General features: G+C 38.6%; 2 long non-coding RNA genes across 2 annotated transcripts; both read right to left on the bottom strand.

Annotated features, from left to right (window-relative positions):
* Positions 1–15,335: 15,335 nt before the first annotated feature.
* LOC125488926 lies at positions 15,336–16,457 on the bottom strand. The gene is made up of 2 exons (XR_007266602.1): positions 16,238–16,457; positions 15,336–15,992 (listed from the first exon to the last, which is right to left on the bottom strand). It is a non-coding gene; the product is annotated as an uncharacterized LOC125488926 (long non-coding RNA).
* Positions 16,458–17,746: 1,289 nt separating this feature from the next.
* LOC125488927 lies at positions 17,747–19,189 on the bottom strand. The gene is made up of 3 exons (XR_007266603.1): positions 19,043–19,189; positions 18,522–18,602; positions 17,747–17,893 (listed from the first exon to the last, which is right to left on the bottom strand). It is a non-coding gene; the product is annotated as an uncharacterized LOC125488927 (long non-coding RNA).
* Between the last annotated feature and the right edge of the window lie 2,030 nt (positions 19,190–21,219).

Here is a 21,219-nt window from a genome sequence, read left to right as displayed (position 1 = left end):
TAGCCCAAAATTTAGCATAACGTTCAATAGGTATCAATTCTTATTTCGAAATTGAACTACTTACTTTAATTTCCATAGGTACCTACTCCAAATTTAAGTTTTGACACTAAGTACCTACCTGCTAATATTCAATATTGCGCCTTCAGAATTTATACCATTGTAATTATTGGTGCATACTCTCCTCTTCCTCTTATAAATTTACAGTAATTCCTGGTGAAAATTTAATGCTAAAATCTAACCTGAACCATAATGGGAATTCCCCCTTTAGTCTGGGGCCGGGGTATAAATATTTCAGTACAGGAAATTATGCTTTCTGCCGATACTCTACGAGTAGCAACGGGTGGGGGGAGATACTATAGAATACCTTACTATTTACTCCGTAGCTACCTTTGTAAATAGCTATAACCTACTCTAGGTAAATTAGAAAATGGATATTTTTGAAATTAAAAAAAAAATATTGAACTACTGTACATACTGTACCAACAGTACATCATCATCATTCCATCTCTTAATGCTATAAGTTACTTTTCATCCCGAAATTCCAAGGGAAACCATGAAAAATGATAAAAAACTTGCACGGATAAAGTAGTAATGAATACAATTTTATTAATGAATCAAACTTGAATTCTCTACGAAATCGTATAATGACAAATCATTGATACTTAAAATTGGTTACGTTTTCGATGTTAATATTTTAATTGAAATAAAGCAGGCCAGTAACTTTTAATTGATATTTGCGATAACGTTACTTGTAGGTATTGCATAAAATATAAATTTTCAGTCCACCTTATTTTTGCTTCACTAGTAAATAAATAAATGGCAATTCTTCAATTCTCCTGTACGGGTTTTGCGATTTACAATTTACGATTACAAAAAAAGTTAACGTTTCCTTCCGTAATCAGAATCTGCATGCATTATCTGTCAAAGGTTTCAAGATATTTTCCACTAGAGGCGCCACTTTGTTTGTGAGAAAACGTAAACTTTTATAGTTTTCGACAAACTATCAAACCTGTACTAAAACAGGTTCATACTCTCTGCGACATGACCACTACACATCCGAAGGGTTAAGAGAAGAATGCCTTCTTTGACATCATAATCTGTTTTTCCTCTTGTAAACTCGAGGGTTACTCTATTCTGACGAAAAACTATCGAACAACGGTATAAGTTTAATAGAACGAGATAGAGTCGTGGCTCGCGCAGCAGCAGTCACTTCGTTTTTCGTCATATAGAGTGGCCCCCTGCACCGAAGCACCCGAATTTCCCCTATCGCTTTAATTCTAGTTGGTTGATTTTCTTAATCACCATGTAGATTGCAGTTTCACCGAACATTCACTGCTGAAGTCCATTAGACCGGTGAAGTGCCAATGAAATAAATAATTCAGCGCAGGTAAGTGCTTCTAGTGGGGGTAGTACCTGGTGACCTGGTCAATAAGCTAAATATGCGGTCTTGTTTTGATTTTGGTAAGAATAATAAAAGCTTACTAAATAATTCGTGTTTTAGTACCTGAAGAAAAATGAGGGTGTTATAATTTTTTACGTAGGTATGGCTGTGTGTCTTCTGTAATAGCCATAGCGTAGTTCCATAATGGCTAACCCGATTTTTGATTTGTTTTTATTATAAAAGTATAAGATGAAAAAAAAAATACTTTATGCTTCATCACACTTATTAAATTGTTTTTAGTTTATAACACAAGGTACTTAAGTTCAAAATAAAGCTAACCCGTATAGTGCATTGCTAAACATGAAATATTTACGAAAATCCAACGAATTAAAATGCACTCCCCCAATGTTATCGAAACCGTTGCGTTAATCAGATTTTATCTCGTCCTCAACAATAACTCATCACAAGTACACCTGTTCTTTAATATAACCTTAAATCAACAATAAACGAACATGATGGTTCACATACAAAAACAAAGCAAAAAACTGTCCGAATTTTGTTGTCGATAAGTACAAGATAATGACAACTATTTTGCCAATGAAACACAAATCTTCTAACCGAAGTAATCTTTATTCCAGCACTGACCTCTTATTTTGAAATTTTGGAATTGAGGTAAAATTTATAGAGACGTTTTTTTGCACTGACACTCCATCTAGTTAGTATTAAAATATGGTAGTCTACAACCCGTTGATACATAGAGTAACCGATGCAATATTCACCGCGGGTCTGGTAGACCCTTCATCAGCGAAACAGGTTAGATATGGTAATAGAGGACTGTGTAAATTTAATATCTAGATTTCTATAATATCCTAAATTTGATTTCGAATTTATGAAGTGCCTTCGGGTTAGATTTTTTTTTGTAATACATCTTGCAACACTACTAATTATTTATTTTTTTACTTACGGCTACACAATAATAATATTATTTTCCTGCATTTTATAAGGATGTAACAAAAGATGTACCATAAAGCCGGAGCCGGAATACCTAAAACATTAAAAATAAAAAATAAAGTTATTAATTAGGTACCTAATCCCATATTAATTGAATAACTTTTTTGGAATTTATTTACATTATCAATAATTACATGTCGACTGCTATTTATTTAAATAAGGAACAACATAGTTTACTATCACACTGTTAAGATCTAAACTGACTGTAGGCACTTATTGAGTGTAAATTGCATTTAAGGCGTGTAACCGAGAGTTGGCTCCCTGTGTGACTTGTGGTGGCGAGAAAGCCAGTAGACATAATAAAACACATCACACACAGGCCCAAAACATCAAACTAGGCAAAGCCTGTGATATACATAGATAAAGTATACGTTATAAATAGATAAACGACAACCAGACACAATGCAAACACAAGTGCTCATCACACGAATGCCGCTGGATTCGAACCCGCGTCCCCAAACTTCGGAAGCAGCTTCACAGCCACAGCTACGGTGAAACTGAATGAATGAATATGACTCTTTTTCAGTCAGATGTTCAAATTATCAGCTGTGTTTCTCTGATCTCCGGTTGGTCCCCAGGGCATCCCATTGTATGTCGGGATCACCCCACTCTAGGGAGTCTGCCCTTTTTGATGCAAATTTTCGCCTATACTTTTATGGTTTAGTTTAGAATTCATTGTTAACGTTTGACTAAAAAAGAGGTGTGTTGTTAATTTTGCGAGTTTTTTTGTATCTGTTAGTGTGAACGTGATTAAGATTTGATGAATATAAAATTAAATGGCTTGTGTGATATATACTCGTAGCATTACTATTACATACTGTTCCAGAGTATATTATTATAGAGAGCTAGGTATTATATACTTTAGAAGATTTATTAATAATTTTTGAATCCAATTTGTCATGGAATCTTATGTATAATATTATGAGGACGGGCTATTTCCATCAGAAATATCCAAGACCCGAGAGCAAATACAGTAAATGTTAGATTTGTGGATTACGTGATTTTTTTAACATGGAAAAGCTTATATCGCGATTTTTGAAAAGTTGAAAAAGAAAATTTTTGATAACAAGACTAAGTATGCCACTTATGCAACACGCTATATAATAATTGTACTCGAATTACATTAGTTTTTCACGCATGTCTCGTTTTAATTATAGAACATGAAGAACAATGGGAGGCCTCCCCGGATTATGTCTAGTTATCTCAAAGAGGATTCACTTTACATTACCAATTTAACGGATGGCTGGCACGATAACTGGGTATAACAATTTTTCATACTTCACGACTTCAAATTATAAGGTTCGCTTAAACTTCGCTCGTGAAGAGGTGGTCGAAAAACTGAAGTTTTACTGTAGTAGCTGGCATTTTTGGTGATCCGTGCATAGATTTTGTATGGAAATTCGGAACCATTTTGGAAATAATTTGGAAAACTTAAAAGTATTAAAATATAAACTACTTACTTATAGCTCATGTTGAATAAGTATTCCACCAATGAAATGGTTTACTGTCGTAATGAATTAATCTATATTAATTCAGTTCATTTAGTTTCTAACTTGAATATAATTTGTAACTCTCTCTGAGTTTTATATTGCTGCTGATGCCGTAACGGTACCAGGCTAGCAGAACTGAGAAGGAAGTTCTCTCTTGCACCATGCAGAACATATCCCATCTAACCACCACGGGCCTGACCGATCTTTTAAAGGGCAAAGGACGTTCCCACGGACATAAAGGCCGGCCGCGAGGCCTGACACTTCCAAGCAGCTCCAATCAAAGGAGCCCTTAAATATTAAAAGGCTGTTACACTAACAAATCGTATCAGATTCTGCCGAGCTCCTCACTTCAATAACTCTTTTGGACGCTAAGATGAGGCTGCGTCTTCAAGACAGCCTTTGTGCCACGCTCAAGCACTACAGGTATGAATATTCCAAAATAGTTGTTTTTAGTTTTTCATTAAAAGATAGCGGTCGGAAAAATGCGCGTTAAAAATGATATACGAGTCGGTGTAAGCGCCTTACAATGATTCATGCGGCGGCGCGGTATCTATGTAAATTTCCCTCCTTCTACTTGGAAATTGTGGTTAAGAGCTCTTTGTATTGAGATTTTTAAGCATTCCTTTGTGCCGTCAAAGTGGGCTGTTCGGCGTTTCGGTTCACATGTTGATCTCGATCCTATTGAGAATAAATATCATGGTAAGAAAACATAATTTACGTCATCCCGGACTTTCAAAGAAGACCTTTAAATCTTCTGTTAGTCCCCGTGGTGAAGGGATCGCTGATTGCCCAGGGTGCGCCGGACGTAGGGATACTAAACTGGGCAGCTTAGATTACCAATATACGTATATATTGTATTGTTCGTATTTTGTTAATCTAAGTTGGGCACTGGGCAGTCAGCGACGTTCTTACAGTCGATATATCACTCCTTTCTTCTAATTTTATTTAGGTATGGTGTGTGTTTTGTTTAAATCGAAAAGCACATAAATTATTAATATGGAATTCTATCTTTTTCTATGTTCGTAGGTATTTATAACTTTAGCTATTAAGTTTCGTTAACTTGAAGTTTTACGTAACACGGGTTACATAATACCTGAGTACTAATATTTTGATGGCAAACAAAGTCTCGAGGCCTCGTAAACGGGACCTGGGCGACCTCCTAAACCTTTTATAACATTATCCGCTGCGGATCCGACTCATAAAATGTAACACCTGCGGGGTCACTCTATGTTACGTGAAACGAAATTTCGAAGCGCTGCTACGCGAGCCACGACTCTGTCTGGTTATATTTAAGGTGCTGATTGCACGACAGGGGGTCTAGTCTAGTACAGAGGCGCGATCACAGGAATCGATACTATTTTCGAAACTACACAAACATATGGAAAAATAACAGTATCGTCAACTGTCACTGTCAAAATGTAAGGCAAATTTGTCAGTTCCGAAAGTGACATTTGTTTTTTCCATATGTTTGTGTAGATTCAAAAATAGTATCGAATCCTGTGATCGCTGCACAGGTTTGACAGTTTGGCGAAAACTATAAAAGTTTACGTTTTCTCGCATACTAAGTGGCGCCTCTTGCGGAAAGTATCATGAAACTTTTGATAGATAATGTATGCAGATGATAGGAGAAAACTTCTTTAGTTTCCAAAAATAACAAATCCCGTACTTTCGTTCGTTTTTCGTCAGAATAGAATAACCCTCCTGAACTTTCCCAAAACGATAGAGTGTGAATATAGTTCGAGCCCACTCATCCGTTACAGTATTTAATAAATTATATTAAAGTTCAAACTTTATTACACGAACGGATATTAAAACGATATCTCCATTTTCGTTATTCGTGGTTTAGTGACAAAAGTTCGTGGACCATTATTCTACTGAGGTACAATCAAAGCTATTGCAAAAATGCATCGGTTGCACTTTAATTTTCTATTATTACAATCGTCAATTAGAATATTTTGAGCTGGACATGGCAGGCAGGCATTTATAATATTAGGTCCTTACATATGAAATTGGCGTTTTCTATAGGAGGAACATAAATTCGTTTTTTTTTTAAATGAAATATATTAAATTAATCAAAGCATGTACCATTGCTATGTTTGCACTTTTGCCATGTCATAGGTAGTTCATTGATCCCCTTACTAAAAAAACCATTCGGGCGGGAATCAATAAAATCTATGAAGGCGGTTTGGACTGCCCCATCGGAGTTGAATTTTTTTCCTTGCTTATCTGTTGGAGCAAGGTCCGGAGAGTACGGTGGATGTCTAAGGCATTCTAATTGAAGCTCCTCTAATTTGGTAGCCGTCTGTTGTGCAGTGTGTGGTCTAGCGTTGTCCTGAAGCAGCAGTGGCCTAGAGCGATTGACCAGCCTCGGTTGTTTAGCAGCTAGCTTTTCCATCATGGTTTGCAGTTGCTGACAATAGATATCTGCCGTAATCGTCTGGCCAGATTTAAGAAAGCTGTAGTGAACGACACCGGCACTAGTCCACCAATTTTCGCTTAGGGCAGGATTTGGCTGGTTCGCCAGGGTTCAGACATTGCGATGAGCGCTTCCGATTATCGTAGAGGATCCACTTTTCATCACAGGTAATGATTCGATTTAAAATTCCTTCATTATTGTGCCGGTTGAGTAACGTAACGCAGCAGTCGACGCGCGTTTGTCGGTTTGCTTCACTCAATTCATGAGGTACCCACCTTTCAAGCTTTTTCACCTTCCCAATTTGCTTCAAGTGGATTAGAATAGTTTTATCACTAACACCGGAGCCTGCAGCTTACTCGGACGTGGTTTGCGATGGATCCGCTTCCACAATAGCCTTCAATTCTTCATTATCAACTTTGGTCTCCGGCCGTCCACGAGGCTTGTTCTGCAGGTCGAAATTTCCAGAACGAAAACGTTGGAACCAAAAACGCACTGTGTTTTCTTTTGCGACACCGTCACCATACACATCATTAATCCTTCGAGCCGTTTCTGCAGCACTGGTGCCACGGTGGAACTCATACTCGTAAATAACGCGATATTTCAAGTTTTCCATTTTGTAAACAGAGTGACACAAAGAAAAAAACAAAAGAAGAAAAAACAAATGAATTAGGGGGTTTGAAACACAAATGCATGAGTAAATAGCTGTATGAATTTGAATTTGGAATTCCTAACCACAAAGGTAATATTTGAGATCAAAGTGGCCAGTACGACAAAACGCCAATTTCATATGTAAGGACCTAATATTATTATGAAAATTACGAAAACTTTGTACCTACTTACTACTACGTCAGTATTTTAATTTTATTAAAAGTTATTTCCGACGGTTACACAGAACCTATGTTTCTTGATAAAAGTTATTCATGGCGTAATTTGGTGAAAAAAAAGTTAGCGAGGTTTGTAAATAGCATTAAACTTATGGACACAATCGCATTTTATGGATTTTACTATCTGAAAATAAATGAATTATTATTTTTATATTATTATAATAGTTTTATACGAACCCGGTATAAATTTTTTTCAGCATTTTCATGCATAGGTGCATACTCATAATTGTTAGTAAACAGCAACTCTTTGACAAGTTTTACACTGGATATGTCTGAGAGGAGGGGTTTAATTAAATCTGTTTGTATAATCTAGAGATCAGTTCTGCTATTTTATTGTTAATCCAGTGATGTCGACTAACTTGGTGCTGAAATTTTTTGGTTAGACTTGAAGGTTATATAGTTAAGATTTTTCTGCATGCGTATTGTATAGGTATATGGGCACATCTGTATTTAAGTAACATGGTATCGCTCTGTAAAACCGCAGTGATATTTATAGTCAAACATAGTAACCAAAATAAGAACTTTCAAGTCTAAACTGCTATTCATGTTGGAATTAAAAATTAATGGTATTACTACAAAAACTAGTTCAGAGCTGCCAAACACCTTATCCATCTTTCAAATAACTTGATAAACTATTTATTTTAAAGGTAAGCTTGTAAAGTATCATTCAGCATCGTACGCAATGGATGTGTCGCAGTCATCTGGTTGAATCTCCTTTTTTATTAAATAGCGCCATTTAATGAACGAGCTAGTGATTCAATCAAAAAGGAGATTCAACCAGATGCCTACGACAGATGCATCGCATTCTATATTCTTTGTATAGAAATTAACACACCATTTATGAAAATCCGTGTTGGTCCGATACTTACGATACCGATAGCTGGAGGCTAACCTTTATACGGTACATTTCTGCCCACTATCGTAGGTTCTTACACACATTTAACAAATTAGCAGAAGCGGTGAGGTCGGCCCATATTTGCTCTTCGCTTAATTAACAGCGGAGTTTAAACTTGAAGCAAATGTGGTGTGAGGTACACGCTCGGCACGAATTATGGGCCTGTCATTGGTTACCCATTGTCTCCTATAGTTTGTTCACATTAATGAGTTTACAGAAGAAACAACTGATAATAATTTAAAGCAAACAGGAGAGCGTCCCTGTATAAACATATGAATTTCCTAGTCGGAGTCCTATCCAGATTGGGTGTGTAATTATGGTAGTGAAAATAATGACAATATTTATTAGAACCCTTCTCAGAGTGACAATGCTATATAGCGGAGAGCGGTCAGGTTTCTGTGCCCCAGTCTGTACACCGTCATTAGCCTCCCGTTTCTAGCTACTCCCGACTAGCTTCTAAGTTCATCGGTCCAGCGCGTCCGGAAGACGTGCCACACTATATTTGAGTTCCTAAAGAACGAACCATTATTGTACCGTGTATCATCATGTTAAAGATTATTTTAACGTGGTACGTTGGTTGGTAGTGGTTAGTGACCCTGACTATTGAGCCGATGGTCCCGGGTTCGATTCCCGGCTGGGGCAGATATTTGTTTAAACACAGATATTTGTTCTCGGGTCTTGGATGTGCCCGTAAAATGGCAATAGGCCCGCCCCCTATTACATTGGGACTAACATAACACTCTGGCGAAAAGTGGGTGCAGCAATGCACCTCTGCCTACCCCGCAAGGGAGTACATTAGTACAAGGCGTGAGTGCGTGTTTTTTTTTTGTGTTCAACAGTTTAAATTAACATGGTAATTAATACCTACATAGGTTTTTAAGACTTCAATTATTTCATGTTGGAAGTTCTCGCTACGGACTAGGCACAGCCTGTGCCGCAAGAACTCATAGGCAGAATACAAAAAAAAACTATTATAATCGTATATTTATTTCCGTTCAAATCATTTACGCTAACTCTAGTACGCCGCTCTTGGAGTAGTATGCAACTGTGCAATACATTTTTGCACTCCAGTAAGCAGAACTCAGTATGAAGTAAACAAGTTATATTGCCAACTAACTGAAAGATTCTTTCAGACGTAATAAAATCATAAGGCGCTGAAGCGAAGAACCTTGCGACTCGTTGCATCCTTTTAATTGCTCATATAATGTAATATATTATTTTATTTTATTTTACGTCTTGAAATTGTAAAAGCCACTTATATTTGTTCGCTTTTTAATCATTGCTCTCTGTTTTATTTTCTACTTTGTAGTCAGTCAACTGAAAAGTTCTTATTGTGTGGATTTTATACCTACTGATAAAATGGATGTGAAACTATATTCGAATTGTATTTCGGTTTTAACTTATTTACAGTTCAACGTTATTACTTTACATTTCACTGAATAAATAAATACTGCCGCTTCCTTGTATATAACATAATATAACAATCAAGTTTCAATGTTTTTACAAGCCTGTTTAATATTATATTATTTAAATTATAGCGCAGAAGGGGCAACAGTCATAGCACAAACCATAAATCGAATAGCCCCTAAAAATACGACGCAAACAATTATACTTCCATGTATTTCTTTTATGTTACTGCTTTTCAGTAATCACATACATCACGCGACCGAAACGCATAAACTGGAAAATATTGGAAACCATCCAATAAACTTGAAGTAATGAAAACAAATCTTGGAAAAAGGTAGGATGGTCTGCAATATTCGAACGAAATTTTTACGATCGAGACAATGGATGTTTACTTGCAAGCGTGGCAGCTGCCCAACGCGAATTCTGTAGGATCTGAGCTGAGGAGTGGCGCTGCTACTTCCTTTGAACTTCTGCGAACCTAGTACTTTTTTAAGTAATTTGGATCGAAAATGGCTGTTGAATAAAGGTTTCTTTTATGAACCCATCTTATTAGGTATTGTGTTAAGTCGCGCTGTAGCACGTTAGCTACAAATATGTATAATGTATAATTATAATGAACTAACTATTTAGGACAGTTAATTTGAATCCAAAAATATAGGTAGGTAGGACCTCTTGTATAATACATAGTAATACATACCATATTACAATAATGAATGACGGGATGCTACTCCTACAACAGTACTTGTATGGTACTGCGGTAGATTAGTTCCTATTACCCACAAGTTCCTGATTCCCTAGTCAGCCTTTAGTTGCAAGACGTCGGGTGTTGGCAGGCCCGAACAACTCATTTTACGCTCCATGGCTCAGATGCGATAGGAAATAGATGTGCTACATACTTGGTACATGCGTGACAAATGTACTAGGGGAGCAGAGGGGAGAGGGACTAATTGTTTATTGTTTGCTTTTACAGATAGCATAGGGTTTTGTTGTGTGAGTGTCTTACTATGGGAAGATGATAGTTTGATATTATGTACTTACTCTGTATAACTTGTGTACATTAAAAAGAGTTTTTTTAAAGCACTCTATTATAATTATTATATTAGTTGAAAAATAGCCGAGTGCTTGTTAGACTAGCTAGATAAAGTAAGTAAATAAATGGATTAGTTACTGCGCCAATATTTAAATTTTTGTCTACGGTCACGCTACACGTTACGAAAATAACGCACTAACATAATACGTAATACGTCTCAAATGGTTTACATTTCTGTTGTTATTTAGTTTTAATTCCCATATTTATAATAATTACATTGTATTCAATAAAAATACCACCACGCTGGCCTAGTGCGGGTTGGTGGACCCCAACACAAGCAAGCTTGTGCTGAGAGAGATGTCGGGTAAGTGGTCAACCCGACTGTCAGATGTTTTCAAGCCGCCCGAAGGCCTCTGACTAGGCTTAACGACTGCTGCCGAAGCAGCAACCGGGACCCACGGCTTAATCGTGCCGTCCGAAGCATGAAAGCGTCCGGAAAAGAACCACTTGAAATTGGTCACCCATCCAATGACTGACCGTGCCAGCTGTTGCTTAACCTCAGTGATCAGTTAAGATCACTGAAGCCCGCTCGACTACGGACGCTTCAAAAATACCCTTAGTAACTTAATTTTTTGTTAATTTTGTATTTTTCATCAAATTCATTTGAACGCTACGAGAGTTCATAGTTCATATTACTTGGTGAACAATAAAATCTTTAATTACTTTCATGATTTGAGGTAATTACAAAAAGTAATAGCACTGTTAATGTGTCAAGTAGAATCGGATAAAATCAGTGCTAATAATATAATGTATGGGCCTTAAAACTTACCTATACTACAGGGTGTTAAAAAATTATATAGTTCTCATGCCGAATCTGGCAGGGAAACATTATGGATTTTTTAAAACACAAAGAGTCGGCTTCGCCAACCACAATTTTGCCTGTAACTCGCACAACCGTGCCCCCAAATATACCTCTAGTACCCACTGGTAATAAATAATAAATACATTTCTATAGCCCCTTAACTTTCGTACCAGTAGGTCTGCTTTTAATAGTGACTGTCCAATAAAATCACAGAGCGTTATATTGCTCGGCAGAGGGATGCGATATGGACAATTTCCTTCTCGATAGTAATGTTTCCGGGACGGCGACGTTTCCTAGGGGACTTCAGGGGGTCTCTCTATATGTATTACGAAAAACACAGACCTATATGACTAGATGCCGCAAATGCACTCTATGAGAACCGGGCGTGCCGAAATTTGTATAGGAATTATTATTTTTGGCACTGATAAGTACGCAGCTGGACGGAAATTAATGTATGAACTAAAGTTTGATCATATTGTTATTATGATTTACCTTGTGACACGCGCAGTAGGTACGTACACTTGGGGAATCTAGTGTCATTTATAGGTCTGTGACAAAAAAATAAGTTTCAGCGCTGCTGCGGGAGCCACGACTCTCATCATCACGACCCATTACGTCCCCACTGCTGGGGCACGGGTCTCCTTCCAATGAACGAAGGTTTAGGCCTAGTCCACGACTCTAACTTGAGCCAATTGCACGACAGCTCTCGTTTGTTCGTTTTTCGTCAGAATAGAGATAGAGTAACCCTCCAGCAGTGAATTCTACTCTGTTCACTTTACTGGACCCTCTCTTACCAGAGGCATGCCAAGCAAAAATAACCCCTTTCTTCAAATAATAGAATCTAAAGTGAATACATAGCAGTAAAAGTTACGTGGGTCAGTGAGATTCGTAATGATCAATACGCCACATTTTGAGTGCAGAATAAACAATAATATTTTGCTTATCTGTAGTGTTGGGGCTATACGTGTTTGGTTATCTATGATTGGCTTTGGTTGGTGCTAGTGAATTATCTTTTTTGTAGTATGTATGTAGGTACCTATTTCAAAATATACATTTGAGTCATTTATTGTCATAAACTAAATACCTACTTAATTTTCTTTCGTGCAATACATTATACTTTATCTTTATTTCCGTTAACACGCTGCCCCATTTCCTTGTACCTTGCACATCCGATCATGTTCATATTAAATTGTCCCGCGGGGAAATTTAAAATTCGAAGCGCCTGGCAAAATGGCCGCTCAAAGACTCACAACGTAGAGCCAAGCGCCCAGAGACTCGCAATTAAAAGAGGTTAGGACTGCCACAAAGGTTCTCATTTTTTCCGCTACGCACGCAAAGAGGTGAATGGATAAGCAAATTAATTAGAAGCCTACATTGTGCCATTGTCGACCGTCCCGCGGGCGGCGAGTGAACACCTCATTGTTAGCCGCCATTATTGTCAGCTAGGCTGAACACGTACGCTTTCCATTGCATTTAAAAACAAACACCCTTTCAGCCAGTACCAAATTTAATTCTGTTTAAAAAATAAAGGGTTAAAAAGATTTTATGAATGAATTGGGCGCTGTTTGATCAAGAGTACATAAAGTCAGAGTTCTGTTTCAAAGCAGTACTAACAGACCTTCGCTTTTCACAATAATAATTCTCGATTGAACACTGGAAAAATAAAGTAATAATTTTATTATAACAACGAAAAAGTTCACAGTTATCTTGTCAAAGGCAAAGCAATAATCGCGCCAAACGACAGATTACAAAAAAAAATACAACTCCTAAGGGTCTTAAAATTTGGAGCCATTCGGGTGCGTAAACCAAACCGCGAACCAGAGTAAGCTTAATGCGTTTCTCGGTTTATGCGGCGTAATTTTTCCGAGCATAAAAACGTGAGTTTATCGCGCCGTGCTCCGCAAATGAAAAGACAAAAACGGTGGGACAAAGGGAATCCCCGCAATGTCCCTGTTTGTTGAGGCGTGTCTAACGCGTCTTTTGCCTGGCTAAATGTATTTTTAAGTTGTACAGTCGCGACGTGTATCGGTTGCATCCAATTAAGGACGCATTTTCAAAAATCTTCTCTTCGATTTTAGGTATTGAGTCGTACTACTACATACGCACGGCTCTCACACACACAGTGGCATTATGCAAATCGTGAAATGAGTATATTAAAATAACTTGATCATTTTAGTATTTGGTTATATTTTCGTAAACTACAATCTATAATCAAAAGGTTCTTGTCTCTCGAGGGTCTGATGAGAAGCAGGAACATGGCGACTGGATCTCAATGATGGCAATAGCTAAGAACATCGAGTTTGGGCTCATTCATTTAGTCTCAGGGTGCTGGTTTCAGGTGCGGTCTGGTGAGGGTCTGATGAGGAGCAGGAACATGGCGACTGGATCTCAATGATGGCAATAGCTAAGAACATCGAGATTGGGTTCATTAATTTAGTCTCAGGGTGCTGGTTTCAGGTGCGGTCTGGTGAGGGTCTGATGAGGAGCAGGAACATGGCGACTGGATCTCAATGACGGCAATAGGTAGGAACATCGAGATTGGGCTCATTCATTTAGTCTCAGGGTGCTGGTTTCAGGTGCGGTCTGGTGAGGGTCTGATGAGGAGCAGGAACATGGCGACTGGATCTCAATGATGGAAATAGCTTAGAACATCGAGATTGGGCTCATTCATTTAGTCTCAGGGTGCTGGTTTCAGATGCGGTCTGGTGAGGGTCTGATGAGGAGCAGGAACATGGCGACTGGATCTCAATGATGGCAATAGCTAAGAACATCGAGATTGGGTTCATTAATTTAGTCTCAGGGTGCTGGTTTCAGGTGCGGTCTGGTGAGGGTCTGATGAGGAGCAGGAACATGGCGACTGGATCTCAATGACGGCAATAGGTAGGAACATCGAGATTGGGCTCATTCATTTAGTCTCAGGGTGCTGGTTTCAGGTGCGGTCTGGTGAGGGTCTGATGAGGAGCAGGAACATGGCGACTGGATCTCAATGATGGCAATAGCTAAGAACATCGAGATTGGGCTCATTCATTTAGTCTCAGGGTGCTGGTTTCAGGTGCGGTCTGGTGAGGGTCTGATGAGGAGCAGGAACATGGCGACTGGATCTCAATGACGGCAATAGGTAGGAACATCGAGATTGGGCTCATTCATTTAGTCTCAGGGTGCTGGTTTCAGGTGCGGTCTGGTGAGGGTCTGATGAGGAGCAGGAACATGGCGACTGGATCTCAATGATGGCAATAGCTAAGAACATCGAGATTGGGCTCATTCATTTAGTCTCAGGGTGCTGGTTTCAGGTGCGGTCTGGTGAGGGTCTGATGAGGAGCAGGAACATGGCGACTGGATCTCAATGACGGCAATAAGCAGGAACATCGAGATTGGGCTCGTTCATTTAGTCTCAGGGTGCTGGTTTCAGGTGCGGTCTTACCCACCTATAAGTTCCAGTAGCAGTCTCCGAAGTCCATCATCAGGTCAGTTCAGTCAGTCTGGTGGGAAGTACTCATCACAAGAAACACTACGAGCCCAAACACGACATATCTACGTCTACCCGCCTATGAGTTCCAGTAGCAGTCTCCGGAGTCCATCATCAGGTCAGTCCAGTCAGTCCGGTGGGAAGTACTCATCACAAGAAACACTACGAGCCCAAACACGACATATCTACGTCTACCCGCCTATGAGTTCCAGTAGCAGTCTCCGAAATCCATCATCAGGTCAGTTCAGTCAGTCCGGTGGGAAGTACTCATCACAAGAAACACTACGAGCCCAAACACGACATATCTACGTCTACCCGCCTATGAGTTCCAGTAGCAGTCTCCGAAGTCCATCATCAGGTCAGTTCAGTCAGTCCGGTGGGAAGTACTCATCACAAGAAACACTACGAGCCCAAACACGACATATCTACGTCTATTTTCCACTGTGTAGTGGGTGGTGAAATTACAATGAGGTGGAAAATAAAAATATCAGAATGTTGTACAATTATTAATATTTATTATATAGAAATTATATAAGAGTGGAGAAACCAAAGTTCCACCACTGCGTTTCACGCCACAGGGGTAGAAGGATGGTATTAACCACAGAGAAACTCTTATACTACTTAAATGAGACCAGGGATTAAGTCCTTATAATTGTCTGGTTGAAGTACACAAGGTATTGCAAGGAAATTATATAAGAGTGGAGAAACCAAGGTTCCACCGCTGCGTTTCACGCCACAGGGGTAGAAGGATGGTATTAACCACAGAGGAACTTCTATATTACTTCAATGGGATAGCAGTTTAACGTTAAGGCCCCGTAACCGAAGGACGTTGATAGCCTAGCGCCTACAAAAGGTTCAAAGTGCAATTTAGATACTACTGCCCGTTCTAACGGGGCTCCCTATGAAGAAAAAATAATAAAATAAAGGTTTTAACCCGCTAGAGTCCACCCGGGTTCTGCCTTTGCAATCCTACATTCAGCAGCGGCGTTAGAAGGCTGATGCCGCTGAAGATTAATGGAAATCCTAAGGAAATTCCTCAGTATCCGCTCAACGAACATACAACGGCCAACCTGGACTGTCGGACGGGGCCAGGACAGGAGCTCCGGACGGCTCGTGGCTCGCTGACGGCTCTGGTCACCAACGACACCTTCTGGAATCGCGAGAAACAGCCTTGGGTCAAGGATGGGTCGGTAAGGACAGCGAAGGCCTAGCTAACATGTCTCAAGTGACGTGTCTTGAATGGCCCCTGGGTATTTCTAACCTAAAACCTACGGTCAATCACTAATCAAACAATTATGGGAAGGTTAGAGCTTGTCTCAAAGGCGGTAGCTTTGCTGTTTAAACGTGACACTTGCAAAATAACCTAATCGACACGTGGAAGGTCATGGCGCTTACCTTGGGGTTGGGTCAGGTGACACGCGTCGGGCAATCGCACGCTTCACCGGGCAGGATTGAAATTGCTGTAAAAGAAATACGCGGGGTTAGACGTTGCTACGTGTAGAAATAAAGACAAGGCAGATGGCTTTCGAAATCCAAAGTCATCGGAAATCGAATAACAACGAAATGCTAGTTTACTCACTCGGCAATTCAGGTTAGATACACATGGTGTGATGCTGCGTGGACGTGCCTCCAGCTATAATCCTCCAAAATTTAAACTCAATAGAAACTATTTCTGATGATGCCAAAAAATAGTCGTGAAATAGTCATAAATAGTCGTGTTTTCCAAAAAAATAGTCGTATCATACTTTCGGAGTTAGAGCTATACTTTATGGAGGATTATAGCTGGAGGTCTCCAGCTATAATCCTCCAGCCTCTGCAGAACAAACGGTAAGGCCTATCGACTTGGTTAAGGTCTCAAAAAATAGTCGTGAAATAGTCGTAATGACATGCCAAATTTCAGAAATAGTCGTCAAAAGATAGCAGAGATATAAAGGTACTTTGCTGCAGCCCTGGTGGAGGATTATAGCTGGAGGTTTTGAAAATATCGAATATCTTTGGAACTACTATGACTATCGGTTTGAATTATGTCTCAAAAAATAGTCGTGAAATAGTCGCTTGTATTTATTATAATTTTAAGCTTGATAAAAGCTGTTAAATAAAGATATCAAATTCTTCATACAAATCAATGTGGACGAGAATGCCAAAGCGAGCCAGTACACAAAAATAATAGCACCGTAGATTTGAAGTACTCATGTCTAATTTATCTATAAATCATTTATTTCGTCATACTTTGCATCAATAGTATCTAAACTAATCTTTGGTATGACATTTTATTGCTTTTGCTCTTAGCCTTTACCTTACTGTGTACAGAGGAAACGTATGCCTATACACGCACACATTTATCTGTTATCTTGACAAACGATAGCGATGACGACTACGGCGATGCAGTACCTAGGTCAGTTATTGTCATCCCTTACTATCCCGTGATCAGACAAATATTGCTATCCTTGTCTCCTTTCTAACCGGCATGCATCACACGCATAGAACGCGTGAGCAACCGCGTCACCGGTAACATCTTGACAAGCGATAGCAAACCGGTATTTATTACGTCCCTTACTATCCCAAGATCACACAAATAGTCCTATCCTTGTTTATGTGTGTGTGTGAAGCAGTACAGGGTAGCACTCAAGCAATAACAATAAAATACGGTGTTTGAAATATAACTCATTTAATTACAATCACAGGCCGAAAGTACTTTTATTTATACTAAAATTATTCATTAAACAATTTTTAGGTCGGTTTCATACAATTATCTCAGTATTATTTCACTTTTATAAACATATTTAGTTTAATTTAAAATAAACACAGTTGGTTTATTACTAAGTAATAATAAAATATTGACGTAGTTCAATTAAAAAAGAAACATGGTATGAAAATGAAAAATATGAATCTCTATTTAATGGTTTTAATAAACATACCTAAATAACTTCTTAGGTGATAATAGGGTATCTATAATGCCCAGATAACTGAATCCTGTAGGTGTAGAACTTGCAAAAATTATGAACAGCCACTGTAGCTTGCGACGTTATAGAAGCACACACGTAAGCTGCGCTGAAAAAAAAATAAGGCAAATTAACGTCTTATTACTAAAAATATTTGTTTTTTTATATATATACATATTTATATGATATACGAGTAGGTAGATAGTAACAACGTTATTTCACCTAGACTATTTGTTTGGTAATTATTTGTGCTAAATCCCGCTAAGGACTTTGTCATTTGGATACCACATGGCAGCAAACAGTGGAGTAAAATTTCTTATCAGTAACTTATTGCAACAATAACTTGTAACTGCGAACTTTTGTGCGATAAAGGTAGAGTAGAAATACTGTTCATTAATGTATTCGCTTTTTTCAATATTTATGTCCGATAACCGACCTCTATTGTTTTTGAGCGAAAGAGATAGCTGAGAAAACGATTTGGCTTTTGTCCAAAACCGGTTTGGTCGGACGGTGCGTTTGAAACTTGTATGAAATTTCACAGGGTGTGAATTACTTACATAGGTATTGACATTGAGTTCAGAAATACGTTTTTGTCGATTGTAACTGATAGGTACAAATGAGTTTTGATTAGTAAATTGGCTGTTATAACTTTATCAACAGCCTCCACCGCAGCACCACAACACTGTTCAGGCCTAGTATAAGCACCATATCATATGAAAATAGTGATAAATTCTTACCCAGGATTTGTTATCTGGTAATCATGTATTCGGAGCCATTGCAGTTTTTTAGCGCATTACATCGATGGGCTGTGTTTTCACCTGAAATAATAATGGGTAGGTTTATAGGTAGGTTACACACAAATTATTTTTTATAACAAATTATATATTTATTTGCCTAGTTTCATTCAGAAATACAAACAATAACGCCTTTTTTTTGCTATTGAGGGGTAAATATCCACATTTAACTAGGTCTACCATAAGTAGGTAATCGATGATACCCACATATTTCGTATCTACTAAGATGTACATGAATGCCTTGATTGCTTGTATGCACAATTTACTCGCTCATAGTGTAAAATTGCTAATTGAATAACAATCCCCATACATATTAAGCATAGATATTAAAAAAGTTTTTGGCAACGTTACTTCAATAAAAAATCATGTTAATAAATCAGATGAGCATAACAAAATTATATTGTAGTAGCCTGGGGATGGCTTGCTTTGATGTTGAGTATTCAAAAGGTTACTTTATTACTTACTTGCAATATTCAAACATAGCACTCACTAAACACTCTTATCTGCATCCACTAATATCTTTTAGAATATAAGATCTTGAATATTCATTTGCTTTTAGAGCACTCACAATATTTTAACAAACAACAATAACACCGATCGTGGCCATGGTTTTGCACTAAACTGAACAAACAAAACATGCAAAAAACTAATCCCAACTTCACCGGCGGCGGCGCGCGGCGGCGGTCACATAAACAAGGATAGCACTATTTGTGTGATCCTGGGATAGTAAGGGACGTAATAAATACCGGTTTGCTATCGCTTGTCAAGATGTTACCGGTGACGCGGTTGCTCACGCGTTCTATGCGTGTGATGCATGCCGGTTAGAAAGGAGACAAGGATAGCAATATTTGTCTGATCACGGGATAGTAAGGGATAACAATAACTGACCTAGGTACTGTGTACTACATCGCCGTAGTCGTCATCGCTATCGTTTGTCAAGATAACAGATCAATGTGTGCGTGTATAGGCATTCATTTCCTCTGTACACAGTAAGGTAAAGGCTAAGAGCAAAAGCAATAAAATGTCATACCAAAGATTTGTTTAGATACTATTGTTGCAAAATATGACGATATAAATGATTTATAGATAAATTCGATATGAGTACTTCAAATCTACGGTGCTATTATTTTTGTGTACTGGCTCGCTTTGGCATTCTCGTCCACATTGATTTGTATGAAGAATTTGATATCTTTATTTAACAGCTTTTATCAAGCTTAAAATTATAATAAATACAAGCGACTATTTCACGACTATTTTTTGAGACATAATTCAAACCGATAGTCATAGTAGTTCCAAAGATATTCGATATTTTCAAAACCTCCAGCTATAATCCTCCACCAGGGCTGCAGCAAAGTACCTTTATATCGCTGCTATCTTTTGACGACTATTTCTGAAATTTGGCATGTCATTACGACTATTTCACGACTATTTTTTGAGACCTTAACCAAGTCGATAGGCCTTACCGTTCGTTCAGAAGAGACTGGAGGATTATAGCTGGAGACCTCCAGCTATAATCCTCCATAAAGTATAGCTCTAACTCCGCAAGTATGATACGACTATTTTTTTGGAAAACACGACTATTTATGACTATTTCACGACTATTTTTTGGCATCATCAAAAATAGTTTCTATTGAGTTTCAATTTTGGAGGATTATAGCTCGAGGGACGTCTGCGTGGGTGTCTGTGGTACGTATCTGGTAACTGCAAAGAAACAACTTAGTCAGAATCTATCTCGTAGACCAATCAGATAACCTGAACCCACGATCGAAATACTCACCAGGAAATATGAAGCAAGGAACTTGGTACCAATACGGCCTGCGCCACGCGGGCGGGAAGAAAAAACAACCACACACCACTCGAGACGTCTGACAGAGAATGGTTTGCCTCCTTGCCAGTTCCGAAAAAAGCCGTCACCGGGGATGTCAGCTCATCGTCACAAAACTACTCTGTGGCTAGTCAGCACGATCATTGTTCTGAGCGTCATGTCGCCACTGACCACTGTCCGATGACGATCTGGCACGAGTTTTCTCAAAGGACCACAGACAACAACTGAAAATCTATCCTGTGTGTCGAATTTGACAGCTGATACTTGACAAGACTAACAAAGTAAACAAACAGAATGTAAACAATAAACGAAATGTTAAGTTACAAAAATAATGGTGTTACAGTACCCCCGTCCCCACCAGAATTTTTCGAGGGTACGAGAAAAATTCAAAGATGGCCCTCCATCTTTAAATCCTAAACACCTAAAACAATCGGAATATGTGGGTCACTCATTTAAGAGAAACCTAAATCAAAGATAATAGCTGGAAAACCCAGTGAATATCAATAAGGTTAAGATCACTCACCGACTCAGTAGAGTCCCTAAGCAATGAGATAAACCCTGAAATAAATTAAATGGAAAATCCCACAAAAAAAAACTCCACGACGCAAAGTGAATGAGTCCTTAGCATTGTTGGCCTACTCAATAGAGTAAGTCAACACACACAAAGGTGGCCTACGAAACTATTCACTGACTTTGCAACACGACGACGCATAGTAAATGAGCCCTTGGCATTGCTGGCTTACTCAATAGAGTAAGTCAACACACACAAAGGTGGCCTACGGAACATCAATTCTACAGAGAATATCCCTGGCGTGA

This window comes from Plutella xylostella, chromosome 9, assembly GCF_932276165.1.
Source record: "Plutella xylostella chromosome 9, ilPluXylo3.1, whole genome shotgun sequence".
NCBI classification, from domain to species: domain Eukaryota; kingdom Metazoa; phylum Arthropoda; class Insecta; order Lepidoptera; family Plutellidae; genus Plutella; species Plutella xylostella.
This window is presented reverse-complemented; position numbering and strand designations above follow the sequence as displayed.